This window comes from Ambystoma mexicanum, chromosome 10, assembly GCF_040938575.1.
Source record: "Ambystoma mexicanum isolate Mex_15411 chromosome 10, UKY_AmexF1_1, whole genome shotgun sequence".
NCBI lineage: Eukaryota > Metazoa > Chordata > Amphibia > Caudata > Ambystomatidae > Ambystoma > Ambystoma mexicanum.
In genome coordinates, this window is record NC_090932.1 from 1,536,106,298 (window position 1) to 1,536,121,701 (window position 15,404).

Consider the following 15,404-nt stretch of genomic DNA (forward strand, 5'->3'; position numbering starts at 1 on the left):
TATCATCTTGCGCTCACCAAACTGACAGCAAATATAGTAGCAAGGTATGCATAGGATTCTGGGAGTAAACATGCAAATGAGCAGGCTGCTACCTGTGCGCTCTTTCCCTTAGCATGATCGGTGGCCTGTTGGCAAGTGACCCCGCCCTCCTGAGAGATTATTGGGCAGGCCGCTGCCAAGGCAACATGGGAGAGGCTTGAGAATGCAAAGAGCCATTGGAGGATTGCACAGGAGCGAGGACAGCATCGAGAAATAGGCTCCTTTGGGGACAGGTGAAGTGATGCTCCACCAGGACGACCAGCTGTTTCTGCAGTGCAGCCAGGACATTGACAAGAAGTGAATCAATTTGTCTCTGAGCGTTCCAACTGTTGACCAAACCATTACAATTTCGATACATTTCCATGCCATCACATACCTACCTGTTTGTGATAATTGCACTTGTCCTTGAAAATAGACCCGATTTTGCAGGGGACTCTGGGAAAAGTGAAAAGGTCCTATGTAATTCACGTCTTGTACCCTGTCTCATAGGGCGGACCCTGCAATTCTACTTCCACTCCACTGCCAAAAATGAAGCGGCCTTGCCCTGTTCAGGCTTTTTGCTGTAGCCCCTGGGCCTTTGCAGAGCCATCTGCTTAGTGTGGCTCTGCCACTGAGGTCAGAAGAGAACATTTAGCCTGAGAAACGGCTGTCTGTGTGTGCAGCTTGGAGAAGACACTGTTGCCATGGGAAAGACATGCCTGTTTGCTGTGCAAATGAAGTGCAGACACAGACAGAAGAGACCACTTGACTGGTAGGAATTGAAGAACCTGACCAAGAGTGAGGAATTAGACCATCCGCACGGGGAGTGTGCGCTCCGCCTGGGCTGGTTTGATACTTTTAAAAAAGAAATGGAATGTTGGTAGGTAAACCTCCTGGAAATGTGTGGGGCTATTCCGCACACATTTCCCAATGGACACTGCACAACAAACACATAGTCAAGTGCACTCTGGGGGACACAGTCTACCGGTGCGGTCCTCCTGTCACATTTAGCTGCAATGTGACAGCCATGGGTACATCAAAGCATCTCTGAAGGGGGAAGGCAACGCCTTCCTCCGGCCCTGGTCAGCCTACTTAAAATAGCAAAGGCTCCATCGATATGCCCTGCCTATTGTTAGGTTCTCTCTGATGGCAGCGCATACTGGTGAGAGTTAAGTGAAGCAGGCCTGCCAAGAGGCCTGTTCACAGAACTAACACAGGGCAGGAAACCCCAACACCTTTTTCATATGCAATGTGTCAGCTTGAAGCTAGCTCCCACCCCTCTGTATGAAGGCCATTGAATGTCATGTGTGGAACAACTGTTTACAGTAGGCAACCGCTGCAGGGCCACCCCCTTTCAGAGGGAAGATATATGTGATTTGATGCAGACAGTCTGTTCTCGAGATCAATTAACCAGAGAGCCACTTTGATCCACAGGAGACAGGAAGATGGGTGTGGCTTAGTAGTACATGTTGTCACCCCTTACCTTTCCTGTTGCAAAGCACTCTGGTCATGACCTTACGCATGACAGAAGATTGGTGGTGGGGACCCAGGATTGGGTCTTTAAGGTAGGCTTAGCATGCTCCAATCACTGGGGCCCATTTGGCTTTAAAAGAGGGCTGAGCCCCTCACTAAGCAGATCATCCGACGACTTCAAAAGGAGTACGAAGAAGGACTCATTCGGACCCTCGGTGATGGTACAGTCTGCCTCACGGCTTCCGCCAGTGAAGGAAGTCCAGGATTTCCAAGAGGGAAGCAAAATACCTCCCAAAACATCTCCCAGGGAACAGAGGGAGATACCCGACTCAGAGGATCCATCAAGCAGCACCAGAACCGGTACCCAGCCAGCACACAGCGTGCCCTGCTAGGTTAAGCCAGCAAGCTTCCTAGGTGGGAAGTGCCAGAGAGTCTCTGAACAAAGGACAAGGCCGTTGCCGGCAAACACTCTTCTCAGCTTTGGGTCGGCCGCCTTAAACGTCGACCCAAGCATTGAGAAGAAGCTCGGAGGAGTGCCACAACAAGCATCAACCAGCGTCCATCTTTTAAGGACTTTTTCGAAGCAGTCGAGCTCTCAAACTGCGACCGGCTGCACCACTGTGGCTGTTCTCACGCTGCAGTCACTAAAGCCGTCTGAGAACCCTCGACCAGCGTTCCAGATCCACCAACCAGCACACAGACAACGATTCTTCACCCCGAGCCGCCGGGTAGGGCAGCCTGCAGCCGTCCGCCCAGCCTCGCTTACCAAATTGCCTGCCAACTGATATCCACATCTGTCGTCCCTCTTGAACTCTGTCGCCGGAGCTACAAAGCATGCTGGAAGCCACTCGATGCTGTCGAGTACCAAGATCATCTCAAACACCAGTTACATTGTGGTTCTGTCCCCCTGGTCCTTCTCCGAAGGCCCTTAGTGACATTTACGACCTCTTGCTCCCTTGCTGCTGCAACCAAATAACCTTGAACAGTTCAGACTGATTGCTTTACCGACTGCACTCCTGTCAGTATCCAGAGTGCATCCCTCTCCTTTGTGAAACTGTCTGTCCCCTGTTTTCCTTTATAGGGTGGGTTGTATTTTGTAGTGTGTTAGAACTGTCTGTTGTATTAATACTTAAGTAGATATTTGTATACAACCTTGACTGGACAGTCCCTTTTATCAGTGGGTCACAATTGTTTTTTCGCTCTGTTGCAACTAACCAGCCTGACGTTCCGTCCACTGTTCGGACCCCTTCCGGTGTACTAGAGGTGTGGGACTGATTGATGGTCTAGAAAGCGATATTCCTCCCTGGACCACTAGTGCCCCGGAAGTTGATTCGTCACACCAAGAGAGGTCGGGTTGTTGACTCCACGTGAATATGTGTCTATAGAATGCATGGGGACAGAAATGCCCTTTTGCCTCTCTTGGGAAGACTGAGATGGTGAGCGAAGGCCAAAGGTAAAGCGACCCCTCTGCTGCGGTTGGCTTCAGTGGCAGCCAGACCTCCCTGAGTAACCATCCAACAATCTGATGACTTTCGCAAGAGCAGATGTGGCAAAGAGGATCGAAGGCAGACAGGTCACTGTCTGCTAGGTTCTGAAAGCTCATGGTTTTCATGTCGTGAGATCAGGAAGGCAGCGAGACAACTGAGGCGCTTAATGCACCTGCTGCATGGTCACGGTTCCATAGACTTCGCTGCGCCGCTTGGAGTTTACGAATGCGCTAGCTTCTGGAAGTAAACCCCTTTGTTGAGGGTAGGCCACGAGAGAAGAAAGAATAGAAGGGATGGGTTCCGAAAAACACACCCCTCTTGATAGGTCTTCTCCAGTGGAGTAAAAGCGTCATTGTCTCCTTTTCAAACAAATCGGTTCAGCCTCCGTAGAGACTGTCAAAAATTACCAATTCCAGCTATATTTCAAGCTGTCATGGCGGGGTATTGGGTAAAGTTTTCAATAAGCAATAATCGCGCCTCGGTTAAACCTCATGAGCTACGATACTGCCACTGCGCAAAGCTAAAGCACCTGACCCAGAGGCCCGTGCGCCCCGGGAATGGATTCCCATTTAACTTGCACTGATCCCAGCAAGCTCCATCCTGAGCATCCTTTGTCAAACTCATAAAACCGCCTGGATTCCAGTGCCGAGATTTGTTGAGGTGAACACCTGTATCATCTTGCGCTCACCAAACTGACAGCAAATATAGTAGCAAGGTATGCATAGGATTCTGGGAGTAAACATGCAAATGAGCAGGCTGCTACCTGTGCGCTCTTTCCCTTAGCATGATCGGTGGCCTGTTGGCAAGTGACCCCGCCCTCCTGAGAGATTATTGGGCAGGCCGCTGCCAAGGCAACATGGGAGAGGCTTGAGAATGCAAAGAGCCATTGGAGGATTGCACAGGAGCGAGGACAGCATCGAGAAATGGGCTCCTTTGGGGACAGGTGAAGTGATGCTCCACCAGGACGACCAGCTGTTTCTGCAGTGCAGCCAGGACATTGACAAGAAGTGAATCAATTTGTCTCTGAGCGTTCCAACTGTTGACCAAACCATTACAATTTCGATACATTTCCATTCCATCACATACCTACCTGTTTGTGATAATTGCACTTGTCCTTGAAAATAGACCCGATTTTGCAGGGGACTCTGGGAAAAGTGAAAAGGTCCTATGTAATTCACGTCTTGTACCCTGTCTCATAGGGCGGACCCTGCAATTCTACTTCCACTCCACTGCCAAAAATGAAGCGGCCTTGCCCTGTTCAGGCTTTTTGCTGTAGCCCCTGGGCCTTTGCAGAGCCATCTGCTTAGTGTGGCTCTGCCACTGAGGTCAGAAGAGAACATTTAGCCTGAGAAACGGCTGTCTGTGTGTGCAGCTTGGAGAAGACACTGTTGCCATGGGAAAGACATGCCTGTTTGCTGTGCAAATGAAGTGCAGACACAGACAGAAGAGACCACTTGACTGGTAGGAATTGAAGAACCTGACCAAGAGTGAGGAATTAGACCATCCGCACGGGGAGTGTGCGCTCCGCCTGGGCTGGTTTGATACTTTTAAAAAAGAAATGGAATGTTGGTAGGTAAACCTCCTGGAAATGTGTGGGGCTATTCCGCACACATTTCCCAATGGACACTGCACAACAAACACATAGTCAAGTGCACTCTGGGGGACACAGTCTACCGGTGCGGTCCTCCTGTCACATTTAGCTGCAATGTGACAGCCATGGGTACATCAAAGCATCTCTGAAGGGGGAAGGCAACGCCTTCCTCCGGCCCTGGTCAGCCTACTTAAAATAGCAAAGGCTCCATCGATATGCCCTGCCTATTGTTAGGTTCTCTCTGATGGCAGCGCATACTGATGAGAGTTAAGTGAAGCAGGCCTGCCAAGAGGCCTGTTCACAGAACTAACACAGGGCAGGAAACCCCAACACCTTTTTCATATGCAATGTGTCAGCTTGAAGCTAGCTCCCACCCCTCTGTATGAAGGCCATTGAATGTCATGTGTGGAACAACTGTTTACAGTAGGCAACCGCTGCAGGGCCACCCCCTTTCAGAGGGAAGATATATGTGATTTGATGCAGACAGTCTGTTCTCGAGCTCAATTAACCAGAGAGCCACTTTGATCCACAGGAGACAGGAAGATGGGTGCGGCTTAGTAGTACATGTTGTCACCCCTTACCTTTCCTGTTGCAAAGCACTCTGGTCATGACCTTACGCATGACAGAAGATTGGTGGTGGGGACCCAGGATTGGGTCTTTAAGGTAGGCTTAGCATGCTCCAATCACTGGGGCCCATTTGGCTTTAAAAGAGGGCTGAGCCCCTCACTAAGCAGATCATCCGACGGCTTCAAAAGGAGTACGAAGAAGGACTCATTCGGACCCTCGGTGATGGTACAGTCTGCCTCACGGCTTCCGCCAGTGAAGGAAGTCCAGGATTTCCAAGAGGGAAGCAAAATACCTCCCAAAACATCTCCCAGGGAACAGAGGGAGATACCCGACTCAGAGGATCCATCAAGCAGCACCAGAACCGGTACCCAGCCAGCACACAGCGTGCCCTGCTAGGTTAAGCCAGCAAGCTTCCTAGGTGGGAAGTGCCAGAGAGTCTCTGAACAAAGGACAAGGCCGTTGCCGGCAAACACTCTTCTCAGCTTTGGGTCGGCCGCCTTAAACGTCGACCCAAGCATTGAGAAGAAGCTCGGAGGAGTGGCACAACAAGCATCAACCAGCGTCCATCTTTTAAGGACTTTTTCGAAGCAGTCGAGCTCTCAAACTGCGACCGGCTGCAGCACTGTGGCTGTTCTCACGCTGCAGTCACTAAAGCCGTCTGAGAACCCTCGACCAGCGTTCCAGATCCACCAACCAGCACACAGACAACGATTCTTCACCCCGAGCCGCCGGGTAGGGCAGCCTGCAGCCGTCCGCCCAGCCTCGCTTACCAAACTGCCTGCCAACTGATATCCGCATCTGTCGTCCCTCTTGAACTCTGTCGCCGGAGCTACAAAGCATGCTGGAAGCCACTCGATGCTGTCGAGTACCAAGATCATCTCAAACACCAGTTACATTGTGGTTCTGTCCCCCTGGTCCTTCTCCGAAGGCCCTTAGTGACATTTACGACCTCTTGCTCCCTTGCTGCTGCAACCAAATAACCTTGAACAGTTCAGACTGATTGCTTTACCGACTGCACTCCTGTCCGTATCCAGAGTGCATCCCTCTCCTTTGTGAAACTGTCTGTCCCCTGTTTTCCTTTATAGGGTGGGTTGTATTTTGTAGTGTGTTAGAACTGTCTGTTGTATTAATACTAAAGTAGATATTTGTATACAACCTTGACTGGACAGTCCCTTTTATCAGTGGGTCACAATTGTTTTTTCGCTCTGTTGCAACTAACCAGCCTGACGTTCCGTCCACTGTTCGGACCCCTTACGGTGTACTAGAGGTGTGGGACTGATTGATGGTCTAGAAAGCGATATTCCTCCCTGGACCACTAGTGCCCCGGAAGTTGATTCGTCACACCAAGAGAGGTCGGGTTGTTGACTCCACGTGAATATGTGTCTATAGAATGCATGGGGACAGAAATGCCCTTTTGCCTCTCTTGGGAAGACTGAGATGGTGAGCGAAGGCCAAAGGTAAAGCGACCCCTCTGCTGCGGTTGGCTTCAGTGGCAGCCAGACCTCCCTGAGTAACCATCCAACAATCTGATGACTTTCGCAAGAGCAGATGTGGCAAAGAGGATCGAAGGCAGACAGGTCACTGTCTGCTAGGTTCTGAAAGCTCATGGTTTTCATGTCGTGAGATCAGGAAGGCAGCGAGACAACTGAGGCGCTTAATGCACCTGCTGCATGGTCACGGTTCCATAGACTTCGCTGCGCCGCTTGGAGTTTACGAATGCGCTAGCTTCTGGAAGTAAACCCCTTTGTTGAGGGTAGGCCACGAGAGAACAAAGAATAGAAGGGATGGGTTCCGAAAAACACACCCCTCTTGCTAGGTCTTCTCCAGTGGAGTAAAAGCGTCATTGTCTCCTTTTCAAACAAATCGTTTCAGCCTCCGTAGAGACTGTCAAAAATTACCAATTCCAGCTATATTTCAAGCTGTCATGGCGGGGAATTGGGTAAAGTTTTCAATAAGCAATAATCGCGCCTCGGTTAAACCTCATGAGCTACGATACTGCCACTGCGCAAAGCTAAAGCACCTGACCCAGAGGCCCGTGCGCCCCGGGAATGGATTCCCATTTAACTTGCACTGATCCCAGCAAGCTCCATCCTGAGCATCCTTTGTCAAACTCATAAAACCGCCTGGATTCCAGTGCCGAGATTTGTTGAGGTGAACACCTGTATCATCTTGCGCTCACCAAACTGACAGCAAATATAGTAGCAAGGTATGCATAGGATTCTGGGAGTAAACATGCAAATGAGCAGGCTGCTACCTGTGCGCTCTTTCCCTTAGCATGATCGGTGGCCTGTTGGCAAGTGACCCCGCCCTCCTGAGAGATTATTGGGCAGGCCGCTGCCAAGGCAACATGGGAGAGGCTTGAGAATGCAAAGAGCCATTGGAGGATTGCACAGGAGCGAAGACAGCATCGAGAAATGGGCTCCTTTGGGGACAGGTGAAGTGATGCTCCACCAGGACGACCAGCTGTTTCTGCAGTGCAGCCAGGACATTGACAAGAAGTGAATCAATTTGTCTCTGAGCGTTCCAACTGTTGACCAAACCATTACAATTTCGATACATTTCCATGCCATCACATACCTACCTGTTTGTGATAATTGCACTTGTCCTTGAAAACAGACCCGATTTTGCAGGGGATTCTGGGAAAAGTGAAAAGGTCCTATGTAATTCACGTCTTGTACCCTGTCTCATAGGGCGGACCCTGCAATTCTACTTCCACTCCACTGCCAAAAATGAAGCGGCCTTGCCCTGTTCAGGCTTTTTGCTGTAGCCCCTGGGCCTTTGCAGAGCCATCTGCTTAGTGTGGCTCTGCCACTGAGGTCAGAAGAGAACATTTAGCCTGAGAAACGGCTGTCTGTGTGTGCAGCTTGGAGAAGACACTGTTGCCATGGGAAAGACATGCCTGTTTGCTGTGCAAATGAAGTGCAGACACAGACAGAAGAGACCACTTGACTGGTAGGAATTGAAGAACCTGACCAAGAGTGAGGAATTAGACCATCCGCACGGGGAGTGTGCGCTCCGCCTGGGCTGGTTTGATACTTTTAAAAAAGAAATGGAATGTTGGTAGGTAAACCTCCTGGAAATGTGTGGGGCTATTCCGCACACATTTCCCAATGGACACTGCACAACAAACACATAGTCAAGTGCACTCTGGGGGACACAGTCTACCGGTGCGGTCCTCCTGTCACATTTAGCTGCAATGTGACAGCCATGGGTACATCAAAGCATCTCTGAAGGGGGAAGGCAACGCCTTCCTCCGGCCCTGGTCAGCCTACTTAAAATAGCAAAGGCTCCATCGATATGCCCTGCCTATTGTTAGGTTCTCTCTGATGGCAGCGCATACTGATGAGAGTTAAGTGAAGCAGGCCTGCCAAGAGGCCTGTTCACAGAACTAACACAGGGCAGGAAACCCCAACACCTTTTTCATATGCAATGTGTCAGCTTGAAGCTAGATCCCACCCCTCTGTATGAAGGCTATTGAATGTCAGGTGTGGAACAACTGTTTACAGTAGGCAACCGCTGCAGGGCCACCCCCTTTCAGAGGGAAGATATATGTGATTTGATGCAGACAGTCTGTTCTCGAGCTCAATTAACCAGAGAGCCACTTTGATCCACAGGAGACAGGAAGATGGGTGCGGCTTAGTAGTACATGTTGTCACCCCTTACCTTTCCTGTTGCAAAGCACTCTGGTCATGACCTTACGCATGACAGAAGATTGGTGGTGGGGACCCAGGATTGGGTCTTTAAGGTAGGCTTAGCATGCTCCAATCACTGGGGCCCATTTGGCTTTAAAAGATGGCTGAGCCCCTCACTAAGCAGATCATCCGACGACTTCAAAAGGAGTACGAAGAAGGACTCATTCGGACCCTCGGTGATGGTACAGTCTGCCTCACGGCTTCCGCCAGTGAAGGAAGTCCAGGATTTCCAAGAGGGAAGCAAAATACCTCCCAAAACATCTCCCAGGGAACAGAGGGAGATACCCGACTCAGAGGATCCATCAAGCAGCACCAGAACCGGTACCCAGCCAGCACACAGCGTGCCCTGCTAGGTTAAGCCAGCAAGCTTCCTAGGTGGGAAGTGCCAGAGAGTCTCTGAACAAAGGACAAGGCCGTTGCCGGCAAACACTCTTCTCAGCTTTGGGTCGGCCGCCTTAAACGTCGACCCAAGCATTGAGAAGAAGCTCGGAGGAGTGCCACAACAAGCATCAACCAGCGTCCATCTTTTAAGGACTTTTTCGAAGCAGTCGAGCTCTCAAACTGCGACCGGCTGCACCACTGTGGCTGTTCTCACGCTGCAGTCACTAAAGCCGTCTGAGAACCCTCGACCAGCGTTCCAGATCCACCAACCAGCACACAGACAACGATTCTTCACCCCGAGCCGCCGGGTAGGGCAGCCTGCAGCCGTCCGCCCAGCCTCGCTTACCAAACTGCCTGCCAACTGATATCCGCATCTGTCGTCCCTCTTGAACTCTGTCGCCGGAGCTACAAAGCATGCTGGAAGCCACTCGATGCTGTCGAGTACCAAGATCATCTCAAACACCAGTTACATTGTGGTTCTGTCCCCCTGGTCCTTCTCCGAAGGCCCTTAGTGACATTTACGACCTCTTGCTCCCTTGCTGCTGCAACCAAATAACCTTGAACAGTTCAGACTGATTGCTTTACCGACTGCACTCCTGTCAGTATCCAGAGTGCATCCCTCTCCTTTGTGAAACTGTCTGTCCCCTGTTTTCCTTTATAGGGTGGGTTGTATTTTGTAGTGTGTTAGAACTGTCTGTTGTATTAATACTAAAGTAGATATTTGTATACAACCTTGACTGGACAGTCCCTTTTATCAGTGGGTCACAATTGTTTTTTCGCTCTGTTGCAACTAACCAGCCTGACGTTCCGTCCACTGTTCGGACCCCTTCCGGTGTACTAGAGGTGTGGGACTGATTGATGGTCTAGAAAGCGATATTCCTCCCTGGACCACTAGTGCCCCGGAAGTTGATTCGTCACACCAAGAGAGGTCGGGTTGTTGACTCCACGTGAATATGTGTCTATAGAATGCATGGGGACAGAAATGCCCTTTTGCCTCTCTTGGGAAGACTGAGATGGTGAGCGAAGGCCAAAGGTAAAGCGACCCCTCTGCTGCGGTTGGCTTCAGTGGCAGCCAGACCTCCCTGAGTAACCATCCAACAATCTGATGACTTTCGCAAGAGCAGATGTGGCAAAGAGGATCGAAGGCAGACAGGTCACTGTCTGCTAGGTTCTGAAAGCTCATGGTTTTCATGTCGTGAGATCAGGAAGGCAGCGAGACAACTGAGGCGCTTAATGCACCTGCTGCATGGTCACGGTTCCATAGACTTCGCTGCGCCGCTTGGAGTTTACGAATGCGCTAGCTTCTGGAAGTAAACCCCTTTGTTGAGGGTAGGCCACGAGAGAACAAAGAATAGAAGGGATGGGTTCCGAAAAACACACCCCTCTTGCTAGGTCTTCTCCAGTGGAGTAAAAGGGTCATTGTCTCCTTTTCAAACAAATCGGTTCAGCCTCCGTAGAGACTGTCAAAAATTACCAATTCCAGCTATATTTCAAGCTGTCATGGCGGGGTATTGGGTAAAGTTTTCAATAAGCAATAATCGCGCCTCGGTTAAACCTCATGAGCTACGATACTGCCACTGCGCAAAGCTAAAGCACCTGACCCAGAGGCCCGTGCGCCCCGGGAATGGATTCCCATTTAACTTGCACTGATCCCAGCATGCTCCATCCTGAGCATCCTTTGTCAAACTCATAAAACCGCCTGGATTCCAGTGCCGAGATTTGTTGAGGTGAACACCTGTATCATCTTGCGCTCACCAAACTGACAGCAAATATAGTAGCAAGGTATGCATAGGATTCTGGGAGTAAACATGCAAATGAGCAGGCTGCTACCTGTGCGCTCTTTCCCTTAGCATGATCGGTGGCCTGTTGGCAAGTGACCCCGCCCTCCTGAGAGATTATTGGGCAGGCCGCTGCCAAGGCAACATGGGAGAGGCTTGAGAATGCAAAGAGCCATTGAAGGATTGCACAGGAGCGAGGACAGCATCGAGAAATGGGCTCCTTTGGGGACAGGTGAAGTGATGCTCCACCAGGACGACCAGCTGTTTCTGCAGTGCAGCCAGGACATTGACAAGAAGTGAATCAATTTGTCTCTGAGCGTTCCAACTGTTGACCAAACCATTACAATTTCGATACATTTCCATGCCATCACATACCTACCTGTTTGTGATAATTGCACTTGTCCTTGAAAATAGACCCGATTTTGCAGGGGACTCTGGGAAAAGTGAAAAGGTCCTATGTAATTCACGTCTTGTACCCTGTCTCATAGGGCGGACCCTGCAATTCTACTTCCACTCCACTGCCAAAAATGAAGCGGCCTTGCCCTGTTCAGGCTTTTTGCTGTAGCCCCTGGGCCTTTGCAGAGCCATCTGCTTAGTGTGGCTCTGCCACTGAGGTCAGAAGAGAACATTTAGCCTGAGAAACGGCTGTCTGTGTGTGCAGCTTGGAGAAGACACTGTTGCCATGGGAAAGACATGCCTGTTTGCTGTGCAAATGAAGTGCAGACACAGACAGAAGAGACCACTTGACTGGTAGGAATTGAAGAACCTGACCAAGAGTGAGGAATTAGACCATCCGCACGGGGAGTGTGCGCTCCGCCTGGGCTGGTTTGATACTTTTAAAAAAGAAATGGAATGTTGGTAGGTAAACCTCCTGGAAATGTGTGGGGCTATTCCGCACACATTTCCCAATGGACACTGCACAACAAACACATAGTCAAGTGCACTCTGGGGGACACAGTCTACCGGTGCGGTCCTCCTGTCACATTTAGCTGCAATGTGACAGCCATGGGTACATCAAAGCATCTCTGAAGGGGGAAGGCAACGCCTTCCTCCGGCCCTGGTCAGCCTACTTAAAATAGCAAAGGCTCCATCGATATGCCCTGCCTATTGTTAGGTTCTCTCTGATGGCAGCGCATACTGATGAGAGTTAAGTGAAGCAGGCCTGCCAAGAGGCCTGTTCACAGAACTAACACAGGGCAGGAAACCCCAACACCTTTTTCATATGCAATGTGTCAGCTTGAAGCTAGCTCCCACCCCTCTGTATGAAGGCCATTGAATGTCATGTGTGGAACAACTGTTTACAGTAGGCAACCGCTGCAGGGCCACCCCCTTTCAGAGGGAAGATATATGTGATTTGATGCAGACAGTCTGTTCTTGAGCTCAATTAACCAGAGAGCCACTTTGATCCACAGGAGACAGGAAGATGGGTGCGGCTTAGTAGTACATGTTGTCACCCCTTACCTTTCCTGTTGCAAAGCACTCTGGTCATGACCTTACGCATGACAGAAGATTGGTGGTGGGGACCCAGGATTGGGTCTTTAAGGTAGGCTTAGCATGCTCCAATCACTGGGGCCCATTTGGCTTTAAAAGAGGGCTGAGCCCCTCACTAAGCAGATCATCCGACGACTTCAAAAGGAGTACGAAGAAGGACTCATTCGGACCCTCGGTGATGGTACAGTCTGCCTCACGGCTTCCGCCAGTGAAGGAAGTCCAGGATTTCCAAGAGGGAAGCAAAATACCTCCCAAAACATCTCCCAGGGAACAGAGGGAGATACCCGACTCAGAGGATCCATCAAGCAGCACCAGAACCGGTACCCAGCCAGCACACAGCGTGCCCTGCTAGGTTAAGCCAGCAAGCTTCCTAGGTGGGAAGTGCCAGAGAGTCTCTGAACAAAGGACAAGGCCGTTGCCGGCAAACACTCTTCTCAGCTTTGGGTCGGCCGCCTTAAACGTCGACCCAAGCATTGAGAAGAAGCTCGGAGGAGTGCCACAACAAGCATCAACCAGCGTCCATCTTTTAAGGACTTTTTCGAAGCAGTCGAGCTCTCAAACTGCGACCGGCTGCACCACTGTGGCTGTTCTCACGCTGCAGTCACTAAAGCCGTCTGAGAACCCTCGACCAGCGTTCCAGATCCACCAACCAGCACACAGACAACGATTCTTCACCCCGAGCCGCCGGGTAGGGCAGCCTGCAGCCGTCCGCCCAGCCTCGCTTACCAAACTGCCTGCCAACTGATATCCGCATCTGTCGTCACTCTTGAACTCTGTCGCCGGAGCTACAAAGCATGCTGGAAGCCACTCGATGCTGTCGAGTACCAAGATCATCTCAAACACCAGTTACATTGTGGTTCTGTCCCCCTGGTCCTTCTCCGAAGGCCCTTAGTGACATTTACGACCTCTTGCTCCCTTGCTGCTGCAACCAAATAACCTTGAACAGTTCAGACTGATTGCTTTACCGACTGCACTCCTGTCAGTATCCAGAGTGCATCCCTCTCCTTTGTGAAACTGTCTGTCCCCTGTTTTCCTTTATAGGGTGGGTTGTATTTTGTAGTGTGTTAGAACTGTCTGTTGTATTAATACTAAAGTAGATATTTGTATACAACCTTGACTGGACAGTCCCTTTTATCAGTGGGTCACAATTGTTTTTTCGCTCTGTTGCAACTAACCAGCCTGACGTTCCGTCCACTGTTCGGACCCCTTCCGGTGTACTAGAGGTGTGGGACTGATTGATGGTCTAGAAAGCGATATTCCTCCCTGGACCACTAGTGCCCCCGAAGTTGATTCGTCACACCAAGAGAGGTCGGGTTGTTGACTCCACGTGAATATGTGTCTATAGAATGCATGGGGACAGAAATGCCCTTTTGCCTCTCTTGGGAAGACTGAGATGGTGAGCGAAGGCCAAAGGTAAAGCGACCCCTCTGCTGCGGTTGGCTTCAGTGGCAGCCAGACCTCCCTGAGTAACCATCCAACAATCTGATGACTTTCGCAAGAGCAGATGTGGCAAAGAGGATCGAAGGCAGACAGGTCACTGTCTGCTAGGTTCTGAAAGCTCATGGTTTTCATGTCGTGAGATCAGGAAGGCAGCGAGACAACTGAGGCGCTTAATGCACCTGCTGCATGGTCACGGTTCCATAGACTTCGCTGCGCCGCTTGGATTTTACGAATGCGCTAGCTTCTGGAAGTAAACCCCTTAGTTGAGGGTAGGCCACGAGAGAACAAAGAATAGAAGGGATGGGTTCCGAAAAACACACCCCTCTTGATAGGTCTTCTCCAGTGGAGTAAAAGCGTCATTGTCTCCTTTTCAAACAAATCGGTTCAGCCTCCGTAGAGACTGTCAAAAATTACCAATTCCAGCTATATTTCAAGCTGTCATGGCGGGGTATTGGGTAAAGTTTCCAATAAGCAATAATCGCGCCTCGGTTAAACCTCATGAGCTACGATACTGCCACTGCGCAAAGCTAAAGCACCTGACCCAGAGGCCCGTGCGCCCCGGGAATGGATTCCCATTTAACTTGCACTGATCCCAGCAAGCTCCATCCTGAGGATCCTTTGTCAAACTCATAAAACCGCCTGGATTCCAGTGCCGAGATTTGTTGAGGTGAACACCTGTATCATCTTGCGCTCACCAAACTGACAGCAAATATAGTAGCAAGGTATGCATAGGATTCTGGGAGTAAACATGCAAATGAGCAGGCTGCTACCTGTGCGCTCTTTCCCTTAGCATGATCGGTGGCCTGTTGGCAAGTGACCCCGCCCTCCTGAGAGATTATTGGGCAGGCCGCTGCCAAGGCAACATGGGAGAGGCTTGAGAATGCAAAGAGCCATTGGAGGATTGCACAGGAGCGAGGACAGCATCGAGAAATGGGCTCCTTTGGGGACAGGTGAAGTGATGATCCACCAGGACGACCAGCTGTTTCTGCAGTGCAGCCAGGACATTGACAAGAAGTGAATCAATTTGTCTCTGAGCGTTCCAACTGTTGACCAAACCATTACAATTTCGATACATTTCCATGCCATCACATACCTACCTGTTTGTGATAATTGCACTTGTCCTTGAAAATAGACCCGATTTTGCAGGGGACTCTGGGAAAAGTGAAAAGGTCCTATGTAATTCACGTCTTGTACCCTGTCTCATAGGGCAGACCCTGCAATTCTACTTCCACTCCACTGCCAAAAATGAAGCGGCCTTGCCCTGTTCAGGCTTTTTGCTGTAGCCCCTGGGCCTTTGCAGAGCCATCTGCTTAGTGTGGCTCTGCCACTGAGGTCAGAAGAGAACATTTAGCCTGAGAAACGGCTGTCTGTGTGTGCAGCTTGGAGAAGACACTGTTGCCATGGGAAAGACATGCCTGTTTGCTGTGCAAATGAAGTGCAGACACAGACAGAAGAGACCACTTGACTGGTAGGAATTGAAGAACCT

General features: G+C 50.5%; 4 non-coding genes across 4 annotated transcripts; all 4 read right to left on the reverse strand.

Moving 5' to 3' along the window:
* Nucleotides 1-3,359: 3,359 nt before the first annotated feature.
* On the reverse strand, nucleotides 3,360-3,500 carry LOC138496417 (U4 spliceosomal RNA). Its single transcript, XR_011277930.1, has one exon. It is a non-coding gene; the product is annotated as a U4 spliceosomal RNA (small nuclear RNA).
* A 3,508-nt stretch (nucleotides 3,501-7,008) lies between these two features.
* On the reverse strand, nucleotides 7,009-7,149 carry LOC138496620 (U4 spliceosomal RNA). Its single transcript, XR_011278115.1, has one exon. It is a non-coding gene; the product is annotated as a U4 spliceosomal RNA (small nuclear RNA).
* Nucleotides 7,150-10,657: 3,508 nt separating this feature from the next.
* On the reverse strand, nucleotides 10,658-10,798 carry LOC138496418 (U4 spliceosomal RNA). The gene has a single exon (XR_011277931.1). It is a non-coding gene; the product is annotated as a U4 spliceosomal RNA (small nuclear RNA).
* A 3,508-nt stretch (nucleotides 10,799-14,306) lies between these two features.
* Nucleotides 14,307-14,447, reverse strand: LOC138496678 (U4 spliceosomal RNA). Its single transcript, XR_011278168.1, has one exon. It is a non-coding gene; the product is annotated as a U4 spliceosomal RNA (small nuclear RNA).
* Between the last annotated feature and the right edge of the window lie 957 nt (nucleotides 14,448-15,404).